Here is a 26,300-nt window from a genome sequence, read left to right as displayed (position 1 = left end):
TGTTCTGGACAAATTCCCCGAAAGGTCTTTGTCTCGATGATTTTCTTCCTCGAAGATTCCACAGGACAGCCCGATTCTTCTCCGAGTCTTCGTCTTCTTCTGGATTCTTTAGAGCTTCTTCCTCCCACCGATATCCGCCTTCGTTCTCTGATGTCAGCTGGGCTCCGAAGCTCTTCTCCTTCCGAGTTCGATCGCTCTCGTCAAGTGTAGATCGTAGCTCTTGTGTTCTTAAAAGAACAGATACTACACTTGATCTTAGCCAAAAGGCCGAGAAGCGATAACCAGAATTGGTTTCAAACTACGGAGCCACCCAAGGATCCTGAAAAGTCCATTTGTGGAGATGAGCTCCTGGACTCCCGTTAAGAAGACATGTTGTCAACCTCTAGATCCCTTACATGCCTGCACTTTTCGGCTTGCTGCTGCTGCAATCCACGCGTTTTAGATCTGCATAACTCCACCTCTTTAAACACAGCACCTTCACCCCCTGCTGTTCCCACCCGCCTCAACACCGTTGGAAGGGAGGAGAACCAATTAAGGCGGGGGGTGGGGTGGAACGAGCAGCTGTCTACCCTTAGCAGGAGGGCTCCTGATTACATACCTCTCCTGCTGCTGCTGCTGCTGGCTGTCCAGCAGCAGACTGAAGGTGGCTGCTGCTGTGCACAGGTATATAAAGGCTCAGAGCCTATTATGACACGCGCAGCCAGCGTTCCATTGCCACATTCCATCTACTGCAGGCAGGATACCTGGCTGGCTGAATGTCGCTGAGAAGCTCACAGAGACCGCCATAAGCAACAGTTTAACAGAATGCCACAGACTAATCAACCAAACTTTTTGGGTTGGGTTCTCTTTTATAGTCTGCAGGCATTAAATGAAAGAAGTCAGTGTTCCAGCAGAAGGAGACAACGTTTCAGAAAAGGCATTGTAGCAAACCAAAAAAGAAATTTTAAGCGCAGCAGAGTAACCAGCGCACATACCTGTTAGCTCAGGTGAGTTTAAAAGGCTGCTGTTGATAACAAGGGCATTTGCTAAATAGATGGTGTGTGTGCAACAATATACTGAAAGGTCAATTATATTGTGCAGCTTATCTCACCACCTGTAGTTATTTAGGTGAAAGCTCCAAAATGCTTGTGACGCGCCCCCTGGGCCATATTCTTTAGGGGGAATATCCGGAGCCGGATCAGATGGGGGTTGTAGTCTTCCGAGTGGCTGTGACCCGGTCCGTGCCCAGGGTGTCAAACTCAGTTGTATGTGGCAGTCCTACAGATGTTACTAAGTTCTTAATGTCGACTACGCCACCCGTTGTGTTGCGGTCACTGTGGCCGCCGCTGCAGCAGGGTCCGCTGAGGCTGGTGGTGTAGGTGCAGCTTTGGTGATATAACCCCCAACGGGTGGGGTATAGCCTCAGGGGGATCAGGTGCAGAGGATGGGAGTTGTGGTGATGCAGTGTAGACGGCAATCAGAGACAGAGTCGGGTTATGCAGTTTAGGATGTTTACTCACTGCTGATGTTCTGGTCACTCCAGCTTCGAGTGACCTCCCGAGCCGTGCTGCGTCCACCAGGTTCTGGATCCAGCCAACTCCCAAATAAGTCCGGAGCGTGACCCTGAGCTCTCCTTCTGTCCTTTCTCTGGCCGTCCCCACTATTGATCCACCCAGGTCCAGCTCCCTCGGGCCTTCTGTTGGGAGACCCTTGGCCGTGGGTTCCCTGACCCTCCTCGTGGTATGCCTTCGTGGTGGATGTGGTGGGTGACCGTGGCAAACGCTGCCCACGGTCTCCGGTCTCTGGCTGGGGAGTGTTTTTGCCCCCACCAGTTTGGGTTCCGGTACCCTGTGCCGACTCTTCACCCGGGGATTTAGTTTGGGGTCTTGGAGTCCTTTTCTTCTGTTTCCCCCTCTGGGTCTCTCTTTCTCCTCTCTCACTCTGGGTCTCTCTTCTCCTCTGCTCGCTGACTTCCTCTCTGCAACTGACCCTGTTCTTAGTTGGTGCCCACCTTATATACACCCTCTATGTGTGAGCTCAGGTGACCAGCACCCAATGAGCTCCTATCTTTACCCAGGCTGCTCCCCCTATCTGCCCCTACACTACTTGGGATGTACCACCCCCCTCCCACTCCAGCCAGGAACAGACTCGGTCGTACCTGCACATTTCTAAGTGGGAGTACCGTCGGTCTGCTCCTCGGAAATGGGATGTGTGTAGTGCATGCAGCCTACCGAGCTCAGTTTCACACTCCTTCCTTACCCGGGAGTGGAATATCACACCTCTGGGTTGAGGTGCAATACCCCTGTAGCAGCCGAATCCTCAGGGTGCTACATTCCCCCCTGGTAAATCACAGCACGTCCTCGGGCTGTAAGACAAAAACATCACATAACATGCAAAATTTTTTTTTTTTTTTTTCATAAACATATAAAATATATAAAACATTATATATATAAAACTTTCTCGTCGCCTCTGGCTCCTCCTCCGGTCACTGCGCAACGTGTGACCGGGTATAGTGCGACAGTCTTTCTAGAAAAATGGTTTTCCTATAAAACCGGTAGGGGGCGCTTTAGGAAGCGCAACTATGTACAAGGGTATGGCCGCTCTCAGTCCTCGGCCAGGTAAGGAGGGAAAGGGAGTGGCTGCTCACAGTCCTCAGCCTGTGGGATCAAGGGTAAACGGGTGAACAGTTCACATCAGCTGGTCCCAACGGGGACTATTTTTGCAGTAACAGTTTCTTTATACCCCGATCGGGTAACTATTTACAGCACCTGCTCCGCTGTACTCAACAGCGTCTTCCTCCTGCTCCTTCTTTGGGGATCTCAGCTTCAGACCCGTCCGGATCCTCTTGCTCTTCCTCCTCACATCGCAGCTCCTCCTCTGTCAGGCGATGCACATGGAGGGCGTAAGGTCCTTTGGCACACTTGTGCCGGGTAAAGGTGACCTCGTCCCCGATATAAAGGTCACGACCTCTGTGCCCCTCCGGCAGATGGGACTCCACATCTCTGCGCGTGACAAAGACGTCGCCGGGGGTGTTGTGGTCTCTGATGAAGCCCCACCCATGCTGCATATTGAACTTAATTACAGTCCCGGTGGTGCGGGGACTGTGCGCTGCACGGGGGTCCCTCCTGGTTCGGCTCTTCTGCTCGGCGCTCCTTATTTGGGCCTGTTGTTCCTGGACCCGCCTCTCTCTCCGCTCCCTCGCAAACTCCTCGAGCTGCTGTCGGCAACACTCAGCACGCTCCGCTGCAGCTGCCCTGGTTTCCTGAGTGAACCCCATTAGGTCTTCTCCGGTGGGGTCCCACTCAAATTGGGTCTCTTCAAGCGGGGGCGAGATCCTTATCACGGGCTTCGGAGCCGGAATCAGGGGTGCACACATGGCCCCAACTCTCCTCTGGTGCTCCAGTTCATAATATCTCTGGGGCCAGATGAAAGGCTGCCCGTCCGGCCACGTGTGCTGGGCAAACAAGTCCTCTCCCAGACGCGGCACCCTTGGTTTTACGGGTGCGGGCGCGGTGGTGGTGGCGCCTGGGTTGCCCAGGCCTTGCGGCCAGGCCTGGGGCACCTGGAAGGTGAAGGGCACCGTTAGGACGGCGGCGCCCTGGGCTACCTGGCCTTGCGGCCAGGCCGGAGGCTCCGCGGAGGTAGGGGGCGCTGTTGGTGCTGCGACGCCCGGGAATTCTAGGCCCTGCGACCAGGCTGGTGTCACTTCCTGTTTTGCCACGCTCGGGGTCGGTGCGCATGGCGTCACAGGGGTCGCGGCGGCGGCTTCCGGTTGGGGCCTAGTCTGCGTCGGTGACACGGCGTTTTCGGGCACAGCAGGGGGACTTTCGGGCTCTGCGACGGGGAGCTGGGGCAGGTAAGCGGTGTCCTTGTTTGAGGTATAGACGTCCCCTTTACCTGCCTCCATGCGTTCGGCTCCCTTCTCGGCGCCGTCTCCGGCCTTGGGTCCTCCCGCGCTGTCCTCAGAGGCGGTCTGTCTCCTCATCTTGGCTGGCGTGCTCCGGGTCTTGGTTTGCTGGGCCATCTCTCGGCTCCACTCCGCCAATGTCTCTCGCTGTACCCGGGCCATCCTCCGTGCGAGGCCCTCCAGAGCTGTCTGTGCACACTCCCGGTCTCGGGGGAGTTGTGCAAGGACCTCCACTAGGCCTAGTGGGGTCGTGGTTTCCAGCAGGCTCCTGACCAACGGGTCGGTGCTGCTCTGCTCTTCTTCCAGCAGGCTCCTGGCCAGCGGGCCGGTGCTGCTCTGCTCTCTCGCCATCTCCAGGTGAGCTTCTCTGCTACTCTTCTCCAGGCTTCCTGCCTCCGGGTGCGCTCGCTCCAGACTGCTCCAGGCGGCACCCATCTTCGTTCTTTTCTTTCGTCTCCTCCCACTTCGAGGGCGGTCCCGGGGCCACTTGGTGACTGTCAGCTCCAGGGGCGGTTCTTTCACGCTGACAGACACCTCTAGCATCACAGTCTCTGTTGGTGGGGGCGGTTTCCACTTTTGGCGCCATTTTCGGTCCTGGCCCACGATGGGAGGTGGCCTCTCGCCACCCTCTGGCACGCCCATAATGGCGTCCGCTCTTCCAAGACGGGAAACCTTTGGAAATGGCGGGAATCGCTTCCCAGTGGCGGGAAACTCTGCAGATGGCGGGAAAAAGCTGTTAATGGCGGACAACCGGCGGGAATCGACTGGTGATGGGGTCCGATGGCGGGGACCCTCCGGAACCGGCAGGAGACTTCTTTTTGAGGTAAACTTGCACTTTTCTTCAGGCACGCAGTACCCGGGTGTTGCGGGCACGTAATCCTGCCGACTACGCCAAAGTTGACGCGCCCCCTGGGCCATATTCTTTAGGGGGAATATCCGGAGCCGGATCAGATGGGGGTTGTAGTCTTCCGAGTGGCTGTGACCCGGTCCGTGCCCAGGGTGTCAAACTCAGTTGTATGTGGCAGTCCTACAGATGTTACTAAGTTCTTAATGTCGACTACGCCACCCGTTGTGTTGCGGTCACTGTGGCCGCCGCTGCAGCAGGGTCCGCTGAGGCTGGTGGTGTAGGTGCAGCTTTGGTGATATAACCCCCAACGGGTGGGGTATAGCCTCAGGGGGATCAGGTGCAGAGGATGGGAGTTGTGGTGATGCAGTGTAGACGGCAATCAGAGACAGAGTCGGGTTATGCAGTTTAGGATGTTTACTCACTGCTGATGTTCTGGTCACTCCAGCTTCGAGTGACCTCCCGAGCCGTGCTGCGTCCACCAGGTTCTGGATCCAGCCAACTCCCAAATAAGTCCGGAGCGTGACCCTGAGCTCTCCTTCTGTCCTTTCTCTGGCCGTCCCCACTATTGATCCACCCAGGTCCAGCTCCCTCGGGCCTTCTGTTGGGAGACCCTTGGCCGTGGGTTCCCTGACCCTCCTCGTGGTATGCCTTCGTGGTGGATGTGGTGGGTGACCGTGGCAAACGCTGCCCACGGTCTCCGGTCTCTGGCTGGGGAGTGTTTTTGCCCCCACCAGTTTGGGTTCCGGTACCCTGTGCCGACTCTTCACCCGGGGATTTAGTTTGGGGTCTTGGAGTCCTTTTCTTCTGTTTCCCCCTCTGGGTCTCTCTTTCTCCTCTCTCACTCTGGGTCTCTCTTCTCCTCTGCTCGCTGACTTCCTCTCTGCAACTGACCCTGTTCTTAGTTGGTGCCCACCTTATATACACCCTCTATGTGTGAGCTCAGGTGACCAGCAAACAATGAGCTAATATCTTTACCCAGGCTGCTCCCCCTATCTGCCCCTATACTACTTGGGATGTACCACCCCCCTCCCACTCCAGCCAGGAACAGACTCGGTCGTACCTGCACATTTCTAAGTGGGAGTACCGTCGGTCTGCTCCTCGGAAATGGGATGTGTGTAGTGCATGCAGCCTACCGAGCTCAGTTTCACACTCCTTCCTTACCCGGGAGTGGAATATCACACCTCTGGGTTGAGGTGCAATACCCCTGTAGCAGCCGAATCCTCAGGGTGCTACACTTGCCTAATATGTCTGTTTATCCAAAAGGAAGTAAAAAGGGAGAGCTAGAAAGATAGCATTGCATCACATTACATGGCAATGCAATGCACAGTTGCTGAAGTTGAACCAAAATGAGCTTGTAATCTGGCTTCTGCAACTTTGAACATGAAAAATCCAATGAGGAGAAGAAAAGCAAAGCCAAAGAGTCCATCCCAAAATCCGACAAACAAGCAAAATGAACAAAAAACATTGAATTCAATTCTTTCTGATTTTAGAAACTGCATTAAAGAAGGGGTGCACCGGTCCTGGAGATACTGCAATACCAGGTCAATGCGTGGAGTGGACAGAGCAAGCTCTTTTTCCATCTCCCTGTTCTAAAAATCCATTTAATATATGGTCCCCAGATAGGGGACGTATCAGATATTAAACTGATAAGAACAGATTTTTTTTTTTATCGAAAGCCCGAATTCGTGTACAAAACCCGAGTGCGCTTAAAAAAGTGACAAGTGCCACAAAAAAAGTGCACTAGGATGCTGGTCTTCTTGAAACCCTCTCCAAAAGGAGAAGGGTCCCCCAAACCATTCCCCGTCCCTCCGAGCCAAAAGGCCACAGCGAGGAACAGGGACAAAAAGCCACCTCCAGCCGAAGCCAGAGGCGACCCAATCTTACCCCCAGCACCTGCCCGAGTTCTCACCCGAGCAAGGCACTGGGAGCCAAAGACTGTGCTCCCCTCCCGGAAGAGGGGAGCCAACAACGCTCTCCTCCCGAAAGAGGAGAGCCAGGGGGGTTCAGGGGGGAGCGGAACCTGACGGCCACACACTCCCCCCCTAGACCTGCCAAGAGAGGAACCCGTAAGGGAACCGCATCCCGACAAAATCCTAGTAGGACATGACACACGTGAATAAGTGGACACACAGTGACAAAGAAATTAAATAAATAGTGAAGGTTTCACAGTATAATACTGCCCGGACCTTCGACCGGGAATTGAAAAATTCCCCATCCTAAGGCCAGAAGGCCCGGAATAAGGGTGTGTGCAAAGAAAGAAAATTTGAAGTGCTTGTGCAAATGTGCCATAAACTCAAGTGGGGTTCCCAATCCCAGTGAGTTAAGGCACCCCAGGGTCACCACTCCTGGGGCACTTCACACTTCGGGATTTCGATCTTCCCCGGCCCAATGGCATCGATCCTGGGGGGCCATGCTTTCCACCAGATGACTATATTAGCCACCTGGCGTACTAACAAGCGCCTAAACCCCAGTGTGCATAATGTATCAATCTACTAGGGCGGCCAACATCCAAAACCGCCTTTTCGAAAGATACTACACTTGATCTTAGCCAAAAGGCCGAGAAGCGATAACCAGAATTGGTTTCAAACTACGGAGCCACCCAAGGATCCTGAAAAGTCCATTTGTGGAGATGAGCTCCTGGACTCCCGTTAAGAAGACATGTTGTCAACCTCTAGATCCCTTACATGCCTGCACTTTTCGGCTTGCTGCTGCTGCAATCCACGCGTTTTAGATCTGCATAACTCCACCTCTTTAAACACAGCACCTTCACCCCCTGCTGTTCCCACCCGCCTCAACACCGTTGGAAGGGAGGAGAACCAATTAAGGCGGGGGGTGGGGTGGAACGAGCAGCTGTCTACCCTTAGCAGGAGGGCTCCTGATTACATACCTCTCCTGCTGCTGCTTCTGCTGGCTGTCCAGCAGCAGACTGGAGGTGGCTGCTGCTGTGCACAGGTATATAAAGGCTCAGAGCCTATTATGACACGCGCAGCCAGCGTTCCATTGCCACATTCCATCTACTGCAGGCAGGATACCTGGCTGGCTGAATGTCGCTGAGAAGCTCACAGAGACCGCCATAAGCAACAGTTTAACAGAATGCCACAGACTAATCAACCAAACTTTTTGGGTTGGGTTCTCTTTTATAGTCTGCAGGCATTAAATGAAAGAAGTCAGTGTTCCAGCAGAAGGAGACAACGTTTCAGAAAAGGCATTGTAGCAAACCAAAAAAGAAATTTTAAGCGCAGCAGAGTAACCAGCGCACATACCTGTTAGCTCAGGTGAGTTTAAAAGGCTGCTGTTGATAACAAGGGCATTTGCTAAATAGATGGTGTGTGTGCAACAATATACTGAAAGGTCAATTATATTGTGCAGCTTATCTTACCACCTGTAGTTATTTAGGTGAAAGCTCCAAAATGCTTGCCTAATATGTCTGTTTATCCAAAAGGAAGTAAAAAGGGAGAGCTAGAAAGATAGCATTGCATCACATTACATGGCAATGCAATGCACAGTTGCTGAAGTTGAACCAAAATGAGCTTGTAATCTGGCTTCTGCAACTTTGAACATGAAAAATCCAATGAGGAGAAGAAAAGCAAAGCCAAAGAGTCCATCCCAAAATCCGACAAACAAGCAAAATGAACAAAAAACATTGAATTCAATTCTTTCTGATTTTAGAAACTGCATTAAAGAAGGGGTGCACCGGTCCTGGAGATACTGCAATACCAGGTCAATGCGTGGAGTGGACAGAGCAAGCTCTTTTTCCATCTCCCTGTTCTAAAAATCCATTTAATATATGGTCCCCAGATAGGGGACGTATCAGATATTAAACTGATAAGAACAGATTTTTTTTTTTTTTTTTCGAATGCCCGAATTCGTGTACAAAACCCGAGTGCGCTTAAAAAAGTGACAAGTGCCACAAAAAAAGTGCACTAGGATGCTGGTCTTCTTGAAACCCTCTCCAAAAGGAGAAGAGTCCCCCAAACCATTCCCCGTCCCTCCGAGCCAGAAGGCCACAGCGAGGAACAGGGACAAATAGCCACCTCCAGCCGGAGCCAGAGGCGACCCAATCTTACCCCCAGCACCTGCCCGAGTTCTCACCCGAGCAAGGCACTGGGAGCCAAAGACTGTGCTCCCCTCCCGGAAGAGGGGAGCCAACAACGCTCTCCTCCAGAAAGAGGAGAGCCAGGGGGGTTCAGGGGGGAGCGGAACCTGATGGCCACACACTCCCCCCCTAGACCTGCCAAGAGAGGAACCCGTAAGGGAACCGCATCCCGACAAAATCCTAGTAAGGACGTGGACACTCGTGAAAAAGTGGACACACAGTGACAAAAAAATTAAATAAATAGTGAAGGTTTCACAGTATAATACTGCCCGGACCTTCGACCGGGAATTGAAAAATTCCCCATCCTAAGGCCAGAAGGCCCGGAATAAGGGTGTGTGTGAAGAAAGAAATATTGAAGTGCTAGTGCAAATGTGCCATAAACTCAAGTGGGGTTCCCAATCCCAGTGAGTTGAGGCACCCCAGGGTCACCACTCCTGGGGCACTTCACACTTCGGGCTTTCGATCTTCCCCGGCCCAATGGCGTCGATCCTAGGGGGCCATGCTTTCCACCAGATGACTATATTAGCCACCTGGCGTACTAACAAGCGCCTAAATCCCAGTGTGCATAATGTATCAATCTACTAGGGCGGCCAACATCCAAAACCGCCTTTTCGAAAGATACTACACTTGATCTTAGCCAAAAGGCCGAGAAGCGATAACCAGAATTGGTTTCAAACTACGGAGCCACCCAAGGATCCTGAAAAGTCCATTTGTGGAGATGAGCTCCTGGACTCCCGTTAAGAAGACATGTTGTCAACCTCTAGATCCCTTACATGCCTGCACTTTTCGGCTTGCTGCTGCTGCAATCCACGCGTTTTAGATCTGCATAACTCCACCTCTTTAAACACAGCACCTTCACCCCCTGCTGTTCCCACCCGCCTCAACACCGTTGGAAGGGAGGAGAACCAATTAAGGCGGGGGGTGGGGTGGAACGAGCAGCTGTCTACCCTTAGCAGGAGGGCTCCTGATTACATACCTCTCCTGCTGCTGCTGCTGCTGGCTGTCCAGCAGCAGACTGAAGGTGGCTGCTGCTGTGCACAGGTATATAAAGGCTCAGAGCCTATTATGACACGCGCAGCCAGCGTTCCATTGCCACATTCCATCTACTGCAGGCAGGATACCTGGCTGGCTGAATGTCGCTGAGAAGCTCACAGAGACCGCCATAAGCAACAGTTTAACAGAATGCCACAGACTAATCAACCAAACTTTTTGGGTTGGGTTCTCTTTTATAGTCTGCAGGCATTAAATGAAAGAAGTCAGTGTTCCAGCAGAAGGAGACAACGTTTCAGAAAAGGCATTGTAGCAAACCAAAAAAGAAATTTTAAGCGCAGCAGAGTAACCAGCGCACATACCTGTTAGCTCAGGTGAGTTTAAAAGGCTGCTGTTGATAACAAGGGCATTTGCTAAATAGATGGTGTGTGTGCAACAATATACTGAAAGGTCAATTATATTGTGCAGCTTATCTCACCACCTGTAGTTATTTAGGTGAAAGCTCCAAAATGCTTGCCTAATATGTCTGTTTATCCAAAAGGAAGTAAAAAGGGAGAGCTAGAAAGATAGCATTGCATCACATTACATGGCAATGCAATGCACAGTTGCTGAAGTTGAACCAAAATGAGCTTGTAATCTGGCTTCTGCAACTTTGAACATGAAAAATCCAATGAGGAGAAGAAAAGCAAAGCCAAAGAGTCCATCCCAAAATCCGACAAACAAGCAAAATGAACAAAAAACATTGAATTCAATTCTTTCTGATTTTAGAAACTGCATTAAAGAAGGGGTGCACCGGTCCTGGAGATACTGCAATACCAGGTCAATGCGTGGAGTGGACAGAGCAAGCTCTTTTTCCATCTCCCTGTTCTAAAAATCCATTTAATATATGGTCCCCAGATAGGGGACGTATCAGATATTAAACTGATAAGAACAGATACTACACTTGATCTTAGCCAAAAGGCCGAGAAGCGATAACCAGAATTGGTTTCAAACTACGGAGCCACCCAAGGATCCTGAAAAGTCCATTTGTGGAGATGAGCTCCTGGACTCCCGTTAAGAAGACATGTTGTCAACCTCTAGATCCCTTACATGCCTGCACTTTTCGGCTTGCTGCTGCTGCAATCCACGCGTTTTAGATCTGCATAACTCCACCTCTTTAAACACAGCACCTTCACCCCCTGCTGTTCCCACCCGCCTCAACACCGTTGGAAGGGAGGAGAACCAATTAAGGCGGGGGGTGGGGTGGAACGAGCAGCTGTCTACCCTTAGCAGGAGGGCTCCTGATTACATACCTCTCCTGCTGCTGCTGCTGCTGGCTGTCCAGCAGCAGACTGAAGGTGGCTGCTGCTGTGCACAGGTATATAAAGGCTCAGAGCCTATTATGACACGCGCAGCCAGCGTTCCATTGCCACATTCCATCTACTGCAGGCAGGATACCTGGCTGGCTGAATGTCGCTGAGAAGCTCACAGAGACCGCCATAAGCAACAGTTTAACAGAATGCCACAGACTAATCAACCAAACTTTTTGGGTTGGGTTCTCTTTTATAGTCTGCAGGCATTAAATGAAAGAAGTCAGTGTTCCAGCAGAAGGAGACAACGTTTCAGAAAAGGCATTGTAGCAAACCAAAAAAGAAATTTTAAGCGCAGCAGAGTAACCAGCGCACATACCTGTTAGCTCAGGTGAGTTTAAAAGGCTGCTGTTGATAACAAGGGCATTTGCTAAATAGATGGTGTGTGTGCAACAATATACTGAAAGGTCAATTATATTGTGCAGCTTATCTCACCACCTGTAGTTATTTAGGTGAAAGCTCCAAAATGCTTGCCTAATATGTCTGTTTATCCAAAAGGAAGTAAAAAGGGAGAGCTAGAAAGATAGCACTGCATCACATTACATGGCAATGCAATGCACAGTTGCTGAAGTTGAACCAAAATGAGCTTGTAATCTGGCTTCTGCAACTTTGAACATGAAAAATCCAATGAGGAGAAGAAAAGCAAAGCCAAAGAGTCCATCCCAAAATCCGACAAACAAGCAAAATGAACAAAAAACATTGAATTCAATTCTTTCTGATTTTAGAAACTGCATTAAAGAAGGGGTGCACCGGTCCTGGAGATACTGCAATACCAGGTCAATGCGTGGAGTGGACAGAGCAAGCTCTTTTTCCATCTCCCTGTTCTAAAAATCCATTTAATATATGGTCCCCAGATAGGGGACGTATCAGATATTAAACTGATAAGAACAGATACTACACTTGATCTTAGCCAAAAGGCCGAGAAGCGATAACCAGAATTGGTTTCAAACTACGGAGCCACCCAAGGATCCTGAAAAGTCCATTTGTGGAGATGAGCTCCTGGACTCCCGTTAAGAAGACATGTTGTCAACCTCTAGATCCCTTACATGCCTGCACTTTTCGGCTTGCTGCTGCTGCAATCCACGCGTTTTAGATCTGCATAACTCCACCTCTTTAAACACAGCACCTTCACCCCCTGCTGTTCCCACCCGCCTCAACACCGTTGGAAGGGAGGAGAACCAATTAAGGCGGGGGGTGGGGTGGAACGAGCAGCTGTCTACCCTTAGCAGGAGGGCTCCTGATTACATACCTCTCCTGCTGCTGCTGCTGCTGGCTGTCCAGCAGCAGACTGAAGGTGGCTGCTGCTGTGCACAGGTATATAAAGGCTCAGAGCCTATTATGACACGCGCAGCCAGCGTTCCATTGCCACATTCCATCTACTGCAGGCAGGATACCTGGCTGGCTGAATGTCGCTGAGAAGCTCACAGAGACCGCCATAAGCAACAGTTTAACAGAATGCCACAGACTAATCAACCAAACTTTTTGGGTTGGGTTCTCTTTTATAGTCTGCAGGCATTAAATGAAAGAAGTCAGTGTTCCAGCAGAAGGAGACAACGTTTCAGAAAAGGCATTGTAGCAAACCAAAAAAGAAATTTTAAGCGCAGCAGAGAAACCAGCGCACATACCTGTTAGCTCAGGTGAGTTTAAAAGGCTGCTGTTGATAACAAGGGCATTTGCTAAATAGATGGTGTGTGTGCAACAATATACTGAAAGGTCAATTATATTGTGCAGCTTATCTCACCACCTGTAGTTATTTAGGTGAAAGCTCCAAAATGCTTGCCTAATATGTCTGTTTATCCAAAAGGAAGTAAAAAGGGAGAGCTAGAAAGATAGCATTGCATCACATTACATGGCAATGCAATGCACAGTTGCTGAAGTTGAACCAAAATGAGCTTGTAATCTGGCTTCTGCAACTTTGAACATGAAAAATCCAATGAGGAGAAGAAAAGCAAAGCCAAAGAGTCCATCCCAAAATCCGACAAACAAGCAAAATGAACAAATAACATTGAATTCAATTCTTTCTGATTTTAGAAACTGCATTAAAGAAGGGGTGCACCGGTCCTGGAGATACTGCAATACCAGGTCAATGCGTGGAGTGGACAGAGCAAGCTCTTTTTCCATCTCCCTGTTCTAAAAATCCATTTAATATATGGTCCCCAGATAGGGGACGTATCAGATATTAAACTGATAAGAACAGATACTACACTTTATCTTAGCCAAAAGGCCGAGAAGCGATAACCAGAATTGGTTTCAACCTACGGAGCCACCCAAGGATCCTGAAAAGTCCATTTGTGGAGATGAGCTCCTGGACTCCCGTTAAGAAGACATGTTGTCAACCTCTAGATCCCTTACATGCCTGCACTTTTCGGCTTGCTTCTGCTGCAATCCACGCGTTTTAGATCTGCATAACTCCACCTCTTTAAACACAGCACCTTCACCCCCTGCTGTTCCCACCCGCCTCAACACCGTTGGAAGGGAGGAGAACCAATTAAGGCGGGGGGTGGGGTGGAACGAGCAGCTGTCTATCCTTAGCAGGAGGGCTCCTGATTACATACCTCTCCTGCTGCTGCTGCTGCTGGCTGTCCAGCAGCAGACTGAAGGTGGCTGCTGCTGTGCACAGGTATATAAAGGCTCAGAGCCTATTATGACACGCGCAGCCAGCGTTCCATTGCCACATTCCATCTACTGCAGGCAGGATACCTGGCTGGCTGAATGTCGCTGAGAAGCTCACAGAGACCGCCATAAGCAACAGTTTAACAGAATGCCACAGACTAATCAACCAAACTTTTTGGGTTGGGTTCTCTTTTATAGTCTGCAGGCATTAAATGAAAGAAGTCAGTGTTCCAGCAGAAGGAGACAACGTTTCAGAAAAGGCATTGTAGCAAACCAAAAAAGAAATTTTAAGCGCAGCAGAGTAACCAGCGCACATACCTGTTAGCTCAGGTGAGTTAAAAGGCCGCTGTTGATAACAAGGGCATTTGCTAAATAGATGGTGTGTGTGCAACAATATACTGAAAGGTCAATTATATTGTGCAGCTTATCTCACCACCTGTAGTTATTTAGGTGAAAGCTCCAAAATGCTTGCCTAATATGTCTGTTTATCCAAAAGGAAGTAAAAAGGGAGAGCTAGAAAGATAGCATTGCATCACATTACATGGCAATGCAATGCACAGTTGCTGAAGTTGAACCAAAATGAGCTTGTAATCTGGCTTCTGCAACTTTGAACATGAAAAATCCAATGAGGAGAAGAAAAGCAAAGCCAAAGAGTCCATCCCAAAATCCGACAAACAAGCAAAATGAACCAAAAACATTGAATTCAATTCTTTCTGATTTTAGAAACTGCATTAAAGAAGGGGTGCACCGGTCCTGGAGATACTGCAATACCAGGTCAATGCGTGGAGTGGACAGAGCAAGCTCTTTTTCCATCTCCCTGTTCTAAAAATCCATTTAATATATGGTCCCCAGATAGGGGACGTATCAGATATTAAACTGATAAGAACAGATACTACACTTGATCTTAGCCAAAAGGCCGAGAAGCGATAACCAGAATTGGTTTCAAACTACGGAGCCACCCAAGGATCCTGAAAAGTCCATTTGTGGAGATGAGCTCCTGGACTCCCGTTAAGAAGACATGTTGTCAACCTCTAGATCCCTTACATGCCTGCACTTTTCGGCTTGCTGCTGCTGCAATCCACGCGTTTTAGATCTGCATAACTCCACCTCTTTAAACACAGCACCTTCACCCCCTGCTGTTCCCACCCGCCTCAACACCGTTGGAAGGGAGGAGAACCAATTAAGGCGGGGGGTGGGGTGAAACGAGCAGCTGTCTACCCTTAGCAGGAGGGCTCCTGATTACATACCTCTCCTGCTGCTGCTGCTGGCTGTCCAGCAGCAGACTGAAGGTGGCTGCTGCTGTGCACAGGTATATAAAGGCTCAGAGCCTATTATGACACGCGCAGCCAGCGTTCCATTGCCACATTCCATCTACTGCAGGCAGGATACCTGGCTGGCTGAATGTCGCTGAGAAGCTCACAGAGACCGCCATAAGCAACAGTTTAACAGAATGCCACAGACTAATCAACCAAACTTTTTGGGTTGGGTTCTCTTTTATAGTCTGCAGGCATTAAATGAAAGAAGTCAGTGTTCCAGCAGAAGGAGACAACGTTTCAGAAAAGGCATTGTAGCAAACCAAAAAAGAAATTTTAAGCGCAGCAGAGTAACCAGCGCACATACCTGTTAGCTCAGGTGAGTTTAAAAGGCTGCTGTTGATAACAAGGGCATTTGCTAAATAGATGGTGTGTGTGCAACAATATACTGAAAGGTCAATTATATTGTGCAGCTTATCTCACCACCTGTAGTTATTTAGGTGAAAGCTCCAAAATGCTTGCCTAATATGTCTGTTTATCCAAAAGGAAGTAAAAAGGGAGAGCTAGAAAGATAGCATTGCATCACATTACATGGCAATGCAATGCACAGTTGCTGAAGTTGAACCAAAATGAGCTTGTAATCTGGCTTCTGCAACTTTGAACATGAAAAATCCAATGAGGAGAAGAAAAGCAAAGCCAAAGAGTCCATCCCAAAATCCGACAAACAAGCAAAATGAACAAAAAACATTGAATTCAATTCTTTCTGATTTTAGAAACTGCATTAAAGAAGGGGTGCACCGGTCCTGGAGATACTGCAATACCAGGTCAATGCGTGGAGTGGACAGAGCAAGCTCTTTTTCCATCTCCCTGTTCTAAAAATCCATTTAATATATGGTCCCCAGATAGGGGACGTATCAGATATTAAACTGATAAGAACAGATACTACACTTGATCTTAGCCAAAAGGCCGAGAAGCGATAACCAGAATTGGTTTCAAACTACGGAGCCACCCAAGGATCCTGAAAAGTCCATTTGTGGAGATGAGCTCCTGGACTCCCGTTAAGAAGACATGTTGTCAACCTCTAGATCCCTTACATGCCTGCACTTTTCGGCTTGCTGCTGCTGCAATCCACGCGTTTTAGATCTGCATAACTCCACCTCTTTAAACACAGCACCTTCACCCCCTGCTGTTCCCACCCGCCTCAACACCGTTGGAAGGGAGGAGAACCAATTAAGGCGGGGGGTGGGGTGGAACGAGCAGCTGTCTACCCTTAGCAGGAGGGCTCCTGATTACATACCTCTCCTGCTGCTGCTGCTGCTGGCTGTCCAGCAGCAGACTGAAGGTGGCTGCTGCTGTGCACAGGTATATAAAGGCTCAGAGCCTATTATGACACGCGCAGCCAGCGTTCCATTGCCACATTCCATCTACTGCAGGCAGGATACCTGGCTGGCTGAATGTCGCTGAGAAGCTCACAGAGACCGCCATAAGCAACAGTTTAACAGAATGCCACAGACTAATCAACCAAACTTTTTGGGTTGGGTTCTCTTTTATAGTCTGCAGGCATTAAATGAAAGAAGTCAGTGTTCCAGCAGAAGGAGACAACGTTTCAGAAAAGGCATTGTAGCAAACCAAAAAAGAAATTTTAAGCGCAGCAGAGTAACCAGCGCACATACCTGTTAGCTCAGGTGAGTTTAAAAGGCTGCTGTTGATAACAAGGGCATTTGCTAAATAGATGGTGTGTGTGCAACAATATACTGAAAGGTCAATTATATTGTGCAGCTTATCTCACCACCTGTAGTTATTTAGGTGAAAGCTCCAAAATGCTTGCCTAATATGTCTGTTTATCCAAAAGGAAGTAAAAAGGGAGAGCTAGAAAGATAGCATTGCATCACATTACATGGCAATGCAATGCACAGTTGCTGAAGTTGAACCAAAATGAGCTTGTAATCTGGCTTCTGCAACTTTGAACATGAAAAATCCAATGAGGAGAAGAAAAGCAAAGCCAAAGAGTCCATCCCAAAATCCGACAAACAAGCAAAATGAACAAAAAACATTGAATTCAATTCTTTCTGATTTTAGAAACTGCATTAAAGAAGGGGTGCACCGGTCCTGGAGATACTGCAATACCAGGTCAATGCGTGGAGTGGACAGAGCAAGCTCTTTTTCCATCTCCCTGTTCTAAAAATCCATTTAATATATGGTCCCCAGATAGGGGACGTATCAGATATTAAACTGATAAGAACAGATACTACACTTGATCTTAGCCAAAAGGCCGAGAAGCGATAACCAGAATTGGTTTCAAACTACGGAGCCACCCAAGGATCCTGAAAAGTCCATTTGTGGAGATGAGCTCCTGGACTCCCGTTAAGAAGACATGTTGTCAACCTCTAGATCCCTTACATGCCTGCACTTTTCGGCTTGCTGCTGCTGCAATCCACGCATTTTAGATCTGCATAACTCCACCTCTTTAAACACAGCACCTTCACCCCCTGCTGTTCCCACCCGCCTCAACACCGTTGGAAGGGAGGAGAACCAATTAAGGCGGGGGGTGGGGTGGAACGAGCAGCTGTCTACCCTTAGCAGGAGGGCTCCTGATTACATACCTCTCCTGCTGCTGCTGCTGCTGGCTGTCCAGCAGCAGACTGAAGGTGGCTGCTGCTGTGCACAGGTATATAAAGGCTCAGAGCCTATTATGACACGCGCAGCCAGCGTTCCATTGCCACATTCCATCTACTGCAGGCAGGATACCTGGCTGGCTGAATGTCGCTGAGAAGCTCACAGAGACCGCCATAAGCAACAGTTTAACAGAATGCCACAGACTAATCAACCAAACTTTTTGGGTTGGGTTCTCTTTTATAGTCTGCAGGCATTAAATGAAAGAAGTCAGTGTTCCAGCAGAAGGAGACAACGTTTCAGAAAAGGCATTGTAGCAAACCAAAAAAGAAATTTTAAGCGCAGCAGAGTAACCAGCGCACATACCTGTTAGCTCAGGTGAGTTTAAAAGGCTGCTGTTGATAACAAGGGCATTTGCTAAATAGATGGTGTGTGTGCAACAATATACTGAAAGGTCAATTATATTGTGCAGCTTATCTCACCACCTGTAGTTATTTAGGTGAAAGCTCCAAAATGCTTGCCTAATATGTCTGTTTATCCAAAAGGAAGTAAAAAGGGAGAGCTAGAAAGATAGCATTGCATCACATTACATGGCAATGCAATGCACAGTTGCTGAAGTTGAACCAAAATGAGCTTGTAATCTGGCTTCTGCAACTTTGAACATGAAAAATCCAATGAGGAGAAGAAAAGCAAAGCCAAAGAGTCCATCCCAAAATCCGACAAACAAGCAAAATGAACAAAAAACATTGAATTCAATTCTTTCTGATTTTAGAAACTGCATTAAAGAAGGGGTGCACCGGTCCTGGAGATACTGCAATACCAGGTCAATGCGTGGAGTGGACAGAGCAAGCTCTTTTTCCATCTCCCTGTTCTAAAAATCCATTTAATATATGGTCCCCAGATAGGGGACGTATCAGATATTAAACTGATAAGAACAGATTTTTTGATTGAAGCTGCATCCAAGGCACTGAAAAATGTGACCGAAGTCACACCAAAACAGCGCACGAGGCGAGGATTCATGTGGACCCTTCCCGGAGGAGAGGGTCCCCAATAAACCATCCCCATCCCTCCGAGCCAGAAGGCCACAGCGAGGGTCAGGGATCTCCGATGCTCTCCCTAGCCGAAGCCGGAGAAGAGCCGTTTTCGTGCTCCCAGCTTCCATCTAGGCTGCCACCCTAGTGGAGCTGGAGCCTGTGTTGGTTTCTCAGCACAAAGCTGACCGGACCTCCGACCGGGTTTATAAAAATTCCCCTTCCTAGCCCGGAGGCCAGGAATAGGGGGGGTTGCTCAGAAAGTATGATTGGCAAAGGTGCGGCGTGCTACGAAGCCAAGTCTTTCTGGGGTTCCCAGTCCCAGTAAGCTTGGACTCCCACCAGGGCGCCTACTCCTGGGGCACATTGCTCCAAAGCCCTCACACTTACCCAGACTAGTGACTTCGATCCTGGAGGGCCATGTTTTCCATCAGATAACTCTATGAGCCACCTGGCGTACTAACAAGTGCACCAAACCAGTGTGTAATATGCATCAATTTACTAGGGCAGCCCAAGGACAAAACTGTTTTTCAAATGATACTACACTTGATCTTAGCCAAAAGGCCGAGAAGCGATAACCAGAATTGGTTTCAAACTACGGAGCCACCCAAGGATCCTGAAAAGTCCATTTGTGGAGATGAGCTCCTGGACTCCCGTTAAGAAGACATGTTGTCAACCTCTAGATCCCTTACATGCCTGCACTTTTCGGCTTGCTGCTGCTGCAATCCACGCGTTTTAGATCTGCATAACTCCACCTCTTTAAACACAGCACCTTCACCCCCTGCTGTTCCCACCCGCCTCAACACCGTTGGAAGGGAGGAGAACCAATTAAGGCGGGGGGTGGGGTGGAACGAGCAGCTGTCTACCCTTAGCAGGAGGGCTCCTGATTACATACCTCTCCTGCTGCTGCTGCTGCTGGCTGTCCAGCAGCAGACTGAAGGTGGCTGCTGCTGTGCACAGGTATATAAAGGCTCAGAGCCTATTATGACACGCGCAGCCAGCGTTCCATTGCCACATTCCATCTACTGCAGGCAGGATACCTGGCTGGCTGAATGTCGCTGAGAAGCTCACAGAAACCGCCATAAGCAACAGTTTAACAGAATGCCACAGACTAATCAACCAAACTTTTTGGGTTGGGTTCTCTTTTATAGTCTGCAGGCATTAAATGAAAGAAGTCAGTGTTCCAGCAGAAGGAGACAACGTTTCAGAAAAGGCATTGTAGCAAACCAAAAAAGAAATTTTAAGCGCAGCAGAGTAACCAGCGCACATACCTGTTAGCTCAGGTGAGTTTAAAAGGCTGCTGTTGATAACAAGGGCATTTGCTAAATAGATGGTGTGTGTGCAACAATATACTGAAAGGTCAATTATATTGTGCAGCTTATCTTACCACCTGTAGTTATTTAGGTGAAAGCTCCAAAATGCTTGCCTAATATGTCTGTTTATCCAAAAGGAAGTAAAAAGGGAGAGCTAGAAAGATAGCATTGCATCACATTACATGGCAATGCAATGCACAGTTGCTGAAGTTGAACCAAAATGAGCTTGTAATCTGGCTTCTGCAACTTTGAACATGAAAAATCCAATGAGGAGAAGAAAAGCAAAGCCAAAGAGTCCATCCCAAAATCCGACAAACAAGCAAAATGAACAAAAAACATTGAATTCAATTCTTTCTGATTTTAGAAACTGCATTAAAGAAGGGGTGCAACGGTCCTGGAGATACTGCAATACCAGGTCAATGCGTGGAGTGGACAGAGCAAGCTCTTTTTCCATCTCCCTGTTCTAAAAATCCATTTAATATATGGTCCCCAGATAGGGGACGTATCAGATATTAAACTGATAAGAACAGATACTACACTTGATCTTAGCCAAAAGGCCGAGAAGCGATAACCAGAATTGGTTTCAAACTACGGAGCCACCCAAGGATCCTGAAAAGTCCATTTGTGGAGATGAGCTCCTGGACTCCCGTTAAGAAGACATGTTGTCAACCTCTAGATCCCTTACATGCCTGCACTTTTCGGCTTGCTGCTGCTGCAATCCACGCGTTTAAGATCTGCATAACTCCACCTCTTTAAACACAGCACCTTCACCCCCTGCTGTTCCCACCCGCCTCAACACCGTTGGAAGGGAGGAGAACCAATTAAGGCGGGGGGTGGGGTGGAACGAGCAGCTGTCTACCCTTAGCAGGAGGGCTCCTGATTACATACCTCTCCTGCTGCTGCTGCTGGCTGTCCAGCAGCAGACTGAAGGTGGCTGCTGCTGTGCACAGGTATATAAAGGCTCAGAGCCTATTATGACACGCGCAGCCAGCGTTCCATTGCCACATTCCATCTACTGCAGGCAGGATACCTGGCTGGCTGAATGTCGCTGAGAAGCTCACAGAAACCGCCATAAGCAACAGTTTAACAGAATGCCACAGACTAATCAACCAAACTTTTTGGGTTGGGTTCTCTTTTATAGTCTGCAGGCATTAAATGAAAGAAGTCAGTGTTCCAGCAGAAGGAGACAACGTTTCAGAAAAGGCATTGTAGCAAACCAAAAAAGAAATTTTAAGCGCAGCAGAGTAACCAGCGCACATACCTGTTAGCTCAGGTGAGTTTAAAAGGCTGCTGTTGATAACAAGGGCATTTGCTAAATAGATGGTGTGTGTGCAACAATATACTGAAAGGTCAATTATATTGTGCAGCTTATCTCACCACCTGTAGTTATTTAGGTGAAAGCTCCAAAATGCTTGCCTAATATGTCTGTTTATCCAAAAGGAAGTAAAAAGGGAGAGCTAGAAAGATAGCATTGCATCACATTACATGGCAATGCAATGCACAGTTGCTGAAGTTGAACCAAAATGAGCTTGTAATCTGGCTTCTGCAACTTTGAACATGAAAAATCCAATGAGGAGAAGAAAAGCAAAGCCAAAGAGTCCATCCCCAAATTCGACAAACAAGCAAAATGAACAAAAAACATTGAATTCAATTCTTTCTGATTTTAGAAACTGCATTAAAGAAGGGGTGCAACGGTCCTGGAGATACTGCAATACCAGGTCAATGCGTGGAGTGGACAGAGCAAGCTCTTTTTCCATCTCCCTGTTCTAAAAATCCATTTAATATATGGTCCCCAGATAGGGGACGTATCAGATATTAAACTGATAAGAACAGATACTACACTTGATCTTAGCCAAAAGGCCGAGAAGCGATAACCAGAATTGGTTTCAAACTACGGAGCCACCCAAGGATCCTGAAAAGTCCATTTGTGGAGATGAGCTCCTGTACTCCCGTTAAGAAGACATGTTGTCAACCTCTAGATCCCTTACATGCCTGCACTTTTCGGCTTGCTGCTGCTGCAATCCACGCGTTTTAGATCTGCATAACTCCACCTCTTTAAACACAGCACCTTCACCCCCTGCTGTTCCCACCCGCCTCAACACCGTTGGAAGGGAGGAGAACCAATTAAGTTGGGGGGTGGGGTGGAACGAGCAGCTGTCTACCCTTAGCAGGAGGGCTCCTGATTACATACCTCTCCTGCTGCTGCTGCTGCTGGCTGTCCAGCAGCAGACTGAAGGTGGCTGCTGCTGTGCACAGGTATATAAAGGCTCAGAGCCTATTATGACACGCTCAGCCAGCGTTCCATTGCCACATTCCATCTACTGCAGGCAGGATACCTGGCTGGCTGAATGTCGCTGAGAAGCTCACAGAGACCGCCATAAGCAACAGTTTAACAGAATGCCACAGACTAATCAACCAAACTTTTTGGGTTGGGTTCTCTTTTATAGTCTGCGGGCATTAAATGAAAGAAGTCAGTGTTCCAGCAGAAGGAGACAACGTTTCAGAAAAGGCATTGTAGCAAACCAAAAAAGAAATTTTAAGCGCAGCAGAGTAACCAGCGCACATACCTGTTAGCTCAGGTGAGTTTAAAAGGCTGCTGTTGATAACAAGGGCATTTGCTAAATAGATGGTGTGTGTGCAACAATATACTGAAAGGTCAATTATATTGTGCAGCTTATCTCACCACCTGTAGTTATTTAGGTGAAAGCTCCAAAATGCTTGCCTAATATGTCTGTTTATCCAAAAGGAAGTAAAAAGGGAGAGCTAGAAAGATAGCATTGCATCACATTACATGGCAATGCAATGCACAGTTGCTGAAGTTGAACCAAAATGAGCTTGTAATCTGGCTTCTGCAACTTTGAACATGAAAAATCCAATGAGGAGAAGAAAAGCAAAGCCAAAGAGTCCATCCCAAAATCCGACAAACAAGCAAAATGAACAAAAAACATTGAATTCAATTCTTTCTGATTTTAGAAACTGCATTAAAGAAGAGGTGCACCGGTCCTGGAGATACTGCAATACCAGGTCAATGCGTGGAGTGGACAGAGCAAGCTCTTTTTCCATCTCCCTGTTCTAAAAATCCATTTAATATATGGTCCCCAGATAGGGGACGTATCAGATATTAAATTGATAAGAACAGATTTTTTTTTTTTTTTTTTCTCCTCAGACGAGGAAATTCCACAGTCTATGGAAACCAGACAAAGGAAAATTCCATCAAAACAGCTGCGTCAAATCCAATACGCAATTTGCTGTCCCCATCATCATCGGAAATATTTATTTCATATTTCAAAACAACAATAACAAAAATCAAGAGGTACTAACAATATATCTCCACTTTTTAACTTTCCATATTCCCTCCGCATCCACTTCCCCTCTCCTCTTTTTGTCCCATAGGAAACACACATACATCTTCCCCAAAATCACCTTCACACTATCCTTTACAGCAATTTCCTTCCTTTTAAACACATACACATTCCTCACATCCCATAACACTTCCTTTATACATGCAAGCATCAACCACAAGACTCTTTCCTTCGTCCCATCACATATTCCCAAACCAAACATAAACAACTCAAAAGACAACAAATTCACACCACACAATTCTTTACACAAAGGCCCCATTCTCCCAATCACATCTCTAGCATACTGGCAATTCCAAAAAACATGCAACACACTTTCCCTTCCACCACAGCCATTTCTTGGACACATTTCACTCCTCACCAAACCTCTATTCCTCTGAAATTCTCTCACAGGTAATACTCCATGTAAAGACTGCCACACAACTTCACTCTGTTTGTTGGTCATACCACTCATCCGCACTTTCTTCCAAACCTTCTGCACATCACCACCCCTAACCATATTTATTCCACATTCTACCTCTCTACATTCAATCATCCTATACACAGCCTTCTTATTCTCCAGCAATCTCACATCTGCATCACACAGTTCATACCTCACCAAAAACTTATAAACCCACACATACCATACAGGCACCTCAAAAGCAATCGGACATCGCAAATCCCTTTCTTGCCACTTTAAACGAAACAAATACGCTCCAAATAAATACCTACACATAGATGAAAACTTTCCATCCGCCCTAATCACTTTCAAAACAAACACAACGATATTCACACCAAAAAACACGTCCAAATTCGGAAAACCCAAACCACCTTTTTCCACTCTTTTAACCAAAATTTCTCTCCTAGCTCTCTCCATTTTCGAGTTCCACAAAAAAACAAATAAAATTCTATTCAAGCTTCTCATACACATATATCCTGGTGGAAATACTACCGCAATATATAAAAATATTGGCAACACCACACTCTTAACAATTAAAATCTTCCCAAAAAAGGATAAACTCCTCAATTTCCAAAAATTCAACTTCTGCTCAACTTTTCCTTTCGCATCATCCCAACTTTCTTTCCCATCCAAACTCTCTGAAAACTTCACACCCAAAACTTTAATAGGTCCATTCACTACATTCACACCTACATCCCTACTTAAACTTCCGCCTCCAAAACCCTTACACTCACTCTTTTCCCAATTCACTTTAAACGCAGATGCACCACAAAAAATAGACACTAACAACTTCACCCGCCTCACCGAACATTCAGAATCACATAATACACACACGTCATCCATATAACCACTCACCTTCCATTCTTTTCCTCCACCTCCCGGCACTTGCACACCACGAATTACCTTATCTTTCCTCAGCATACACAACAATGGCTCAATTGCACAAATAAATGCTACAGGGGACAAAGGACACCCCTGTCGCACACCCGAAAACACATTCACTTTCCTACCCACATACCCATTCATTAAAACACAGCTATAAACACCCGCATACAAACTTCTCACTCGCCCAACAAAATCAGCCGGAAAACCCATTTTTAACAACACTCTGAACAAAAAACCATGCGACAACCTATCATAAGCCTTTTCAAAATCCAAACTTAACAAAAATACACTCTTCTTACGACCCATGCAATCCCATAGACAATCTCTTAACATACACACACACTCATGAATCCGCCTCCCAGGTACCGCACAACACTGCTCATCCCCAATCACACTCTCTATCACATCACGCATCCTATTAGCCATAAGTTTTGCATAGATTTTATAATCACAATTAAGTAACGTTATTGGCCTCCAATTCCTCAGACTTTTCAAATCCCCTTTCTTAGGAATTAACACAACCAAACCTGCACGCATACTCTCAGTCACCTCCATGTTTCCCCACATATACTTACATACATCCACAAAGTCCTTACCAATCACACCCCACATCACACGATAAAATTCTACTGGGAGGCCATCCTCCCCCGGCGTCTTATTCAAAGCCATACTACACATAACCTTCCATACCTCATCACCAGTCACCTCACCCATCACTCTCTCTCTTTCTGCTTCACTCAACTTACTCTCTAACACACTCAAAACATCATTCTCCAAACATTCATCCCTCTGTTTCACTGCATACAGATCCTCATAAAACTTAGCCACCTCTTCACACATATCCTCTCCACTCACCTCACTTCCATCTGCTCCATACACCACGCTCATACTCTGTTTCTTTCCAAAAACTTTTTTAAAGAAAAACCGAGAACATTTCTCATCCTGCTCCATCTTATCAATCTTTGCCCTAAACACTATGCTTCTCCCTCTCTCCAACAAAAACTCACTAATCTCCTTTTTTACCTCTAAAATATCCTCCTCCACCTCAACTCCTCCTTCCCTTAACTTATACAAAACGCTCAACCGCGCGTTCAGTTTAACAAAACTCTCTCTTTTAATTGCTGCATACTTGTATCCTAAATTTTTAAAGAACATTTTTGTTTGTTTCTTCACCCAGTCCCACCACTCACAAACATTCCCAAACTCATTTTTATGCTTACACCATTCTTCATACCGCCTTTCATACTCCTTTCTCACATCTTCATTCTCTAACAGTTTAACATTTAACTTCCACAATCCTCTCCCAAACACTCCATCAACTTTTATATCCAACTCACACAACATACACACATGATCTGAAAAAAGAACGTTTTCCTGCCTATAATTAACAGAAACCATATTTTTAGAAATAAAACAATAATCCAATCTGGATTGTACCCTACCACTCTCAGAAAAGAAAGTGTTCAACAAAGGATTCATGTTACACACGCGCTGCATATCACACAACCCAAAATCATTCACTAACTCCAATAATGCTTTCCCAGACACATCCACATTCACTCTCCCCACATCACAGTTCATATCACCCACAATTACCACAGGTATTCTTCCTGGAACAAAAAGCTT

General features: G+C 47.4%; 11 non-coding genes and 5 pseudogenes across 11 annotated transcripts; all 16 read right to left on the bottom strand.

The window, feature by feature from the left end:
- Window positions 1-201: 201 nt before the first annotated feature.
- LOC141151042 (U2 spliceosomal RNA) lies at window positions 202-279 on the bottom strand (annotated as a pseudogene).
- Window positions 280-6,237: 5,958 nt separating this feature from the next.
- Window positions 6,238-6,420, bottom strand: LOC141150307 (U2 spliceosomal RNA). Its single transcript, XR_012246560.1, has one exon. It is a non-coding gene; the product is annotated as a U2 spliceosomal RNA (small nuclear RNA).
- Window positions 6,421-7,209: 789 nt separating this feature from the next.
- LOC141151278 (U2 spliceosomal RNA) lies at window positions 7,210-7,301 on the bottom strand (annotated as a pseudogene).
- A 1,115-nt stretch (window positions 7,302-8,416) lies between these two features.
- Window positions 8,417-8,617, bottom strand: LOC141150714 (U2 spliceosomal RNA; annotated as a pseudogene).
- Window positions 8,618-9,394: 777 nt separating this feature from the next.
- LOC141151202 (U2 spliceosomal RNA) lies at window positions 9,395-9,486 on the bottom strand (annotated as a pseudogene).
- Window positions 9,487-10,601: 1,115 nt separating this feature from the next.
- On the bottom strand, window positions 10,602-10,792 carry LOC141149266 (U2 spliceosomal RNA). The gene has a single exon (XR_012245570.1). It is a non-coding gene; the product is annotated as a U2 spliceosomal RNA (small nuclear RNA).
- A 1,115-nt stretch (window positions 10,793-11,907) lies between these two features.
- Window positions 11,908-12,098, bottom strand: LOC141149263 (U2 spliceosomal RNA). Its single transcript, XR_012245569.1, has one exon. It is a non-coding gene; the product is annotated as a U2 spliceosomal RNA (small nuclear RNA).
- A 1,115-nt stretch (window positions 12,099-13,213) lies between these two features.
- On the bottom strand, window positions 13,214-13,404 carry LOC141149942 (U2 spliceosomal RNA). Its single transcript, XR_012246219.1, has one exon. It is a non-coding gene; the product is annotated as a U2 spliceosomal RNA (small nuclear RNA).
- Window positions 13,405-14,518: 1,114 nt separating this feature from the next.
- LOC141149262 (U2 spliceosomal RNA) lies at window positions 14,519-14,709 on the bottom strand. The gene has a single exon (XR_012245568.1). It is a non-coding gene; the product is annotated as a U2 spliceosomal RNA (small nuclear RNA).
- A 1,112-nt stretch (window positions 14,710-15,821) lies between these two features.
- LOC141149261 (U2 spliceosomal RNA) lies at window positions 15,822-16,012 on the bottom strand. Its single transcript, XR_012245567.1, has one exon. It is a non-coding gene; the product is annotated as a U2 spliceosomal RNA (small nuclear RNA).
- Window positions 16,013-17,127: 1,115 nt separating this feature from the next.
- Window positions 17,128-17,318, bottom strand: LOC141149260 (U2 spliceosomal RNA). The gene has a single exon (XR_012245566.1). It is a non-coding gene; the product is annotated as a U2 spliceosomal RNA (small nuclear RNA).
- A 1,115-nt stretch (window positions 17,319-18,433) lies between these two features.
- Window positions 18,434-18,615, bottom strand: LOC141150197 (U2 spliceosomal RNA). Its single transcript, XR_012246462.1, has one exon. It is a non-coding gene; the product is annotated as a U2 spliceosomal RNA (small nuclear RNA).
- A 524-nt stretch (window positions 18,616-19,139) lies between these two features.
- Window positions 19,140-19,254, bottom strand: LOC141151148 (U2 spliceosomal RNA; annotated as a pseudogene).
- Window positions 19,255-20,369: 1,115 nt separating this feature from the next.
- Window positions 20,370-20,560, bottom strand: LOC141149803 (U2 spliceosomal RNA). The gene has a single exon (XR_012246087.1). It is a non-coding gene; the product is annotated as a U2 spliceosomal RNA (small nuclear RNA).
- A 1,112-nt stretch (window positions 20,561-21,672) lies between these two features.
- On the bottom strand, window positions 21,673-21,863 carry LOC141149802 (U2 spliceosomal RNA). The gene has a single exon (XR_012246086.1). It is a non-coding gene; the product is annotated as a U2 spliceosomal RNA (small nuclear RNA).
- Window positions 21,864-22,978: 1,115 nt separating this feature from the next.
- LOC141150796 (U2 spliceosomal RNA) lies at window positions 22,979-23,167 on the bottom strand. Its single transcript, XR_012246907.1, has one exon. It is a non-coding gene; the product is annotated as a U2 spliceosomal RNA (small nuclear RNA).
- Window positions 23,168-26,300: the final 3,133 nt, after the last annotated feature.

Source organism: Phyllobates terribilis, unplaced genomic scaffold, assembly GCF_046119375.1.
Source record: "Phyllobates terribilis strain yellow unplaced genomic scaffold, ASM4611937v1 Scaffold_5__5_contigs__length_657084704, whole genome shotgun sequence".
NCBI classification, from domain to species: Eukaryota; Metazoa; Chordata; class Amphibia; order Anura; family Dendrobatidae; genus Phyllobates; species Phyllobates terribilis.
Note: the sequence above shows the minus strand (reverse complement) of the source record. Positions and strands in the feature narration are given on the sequence as shown.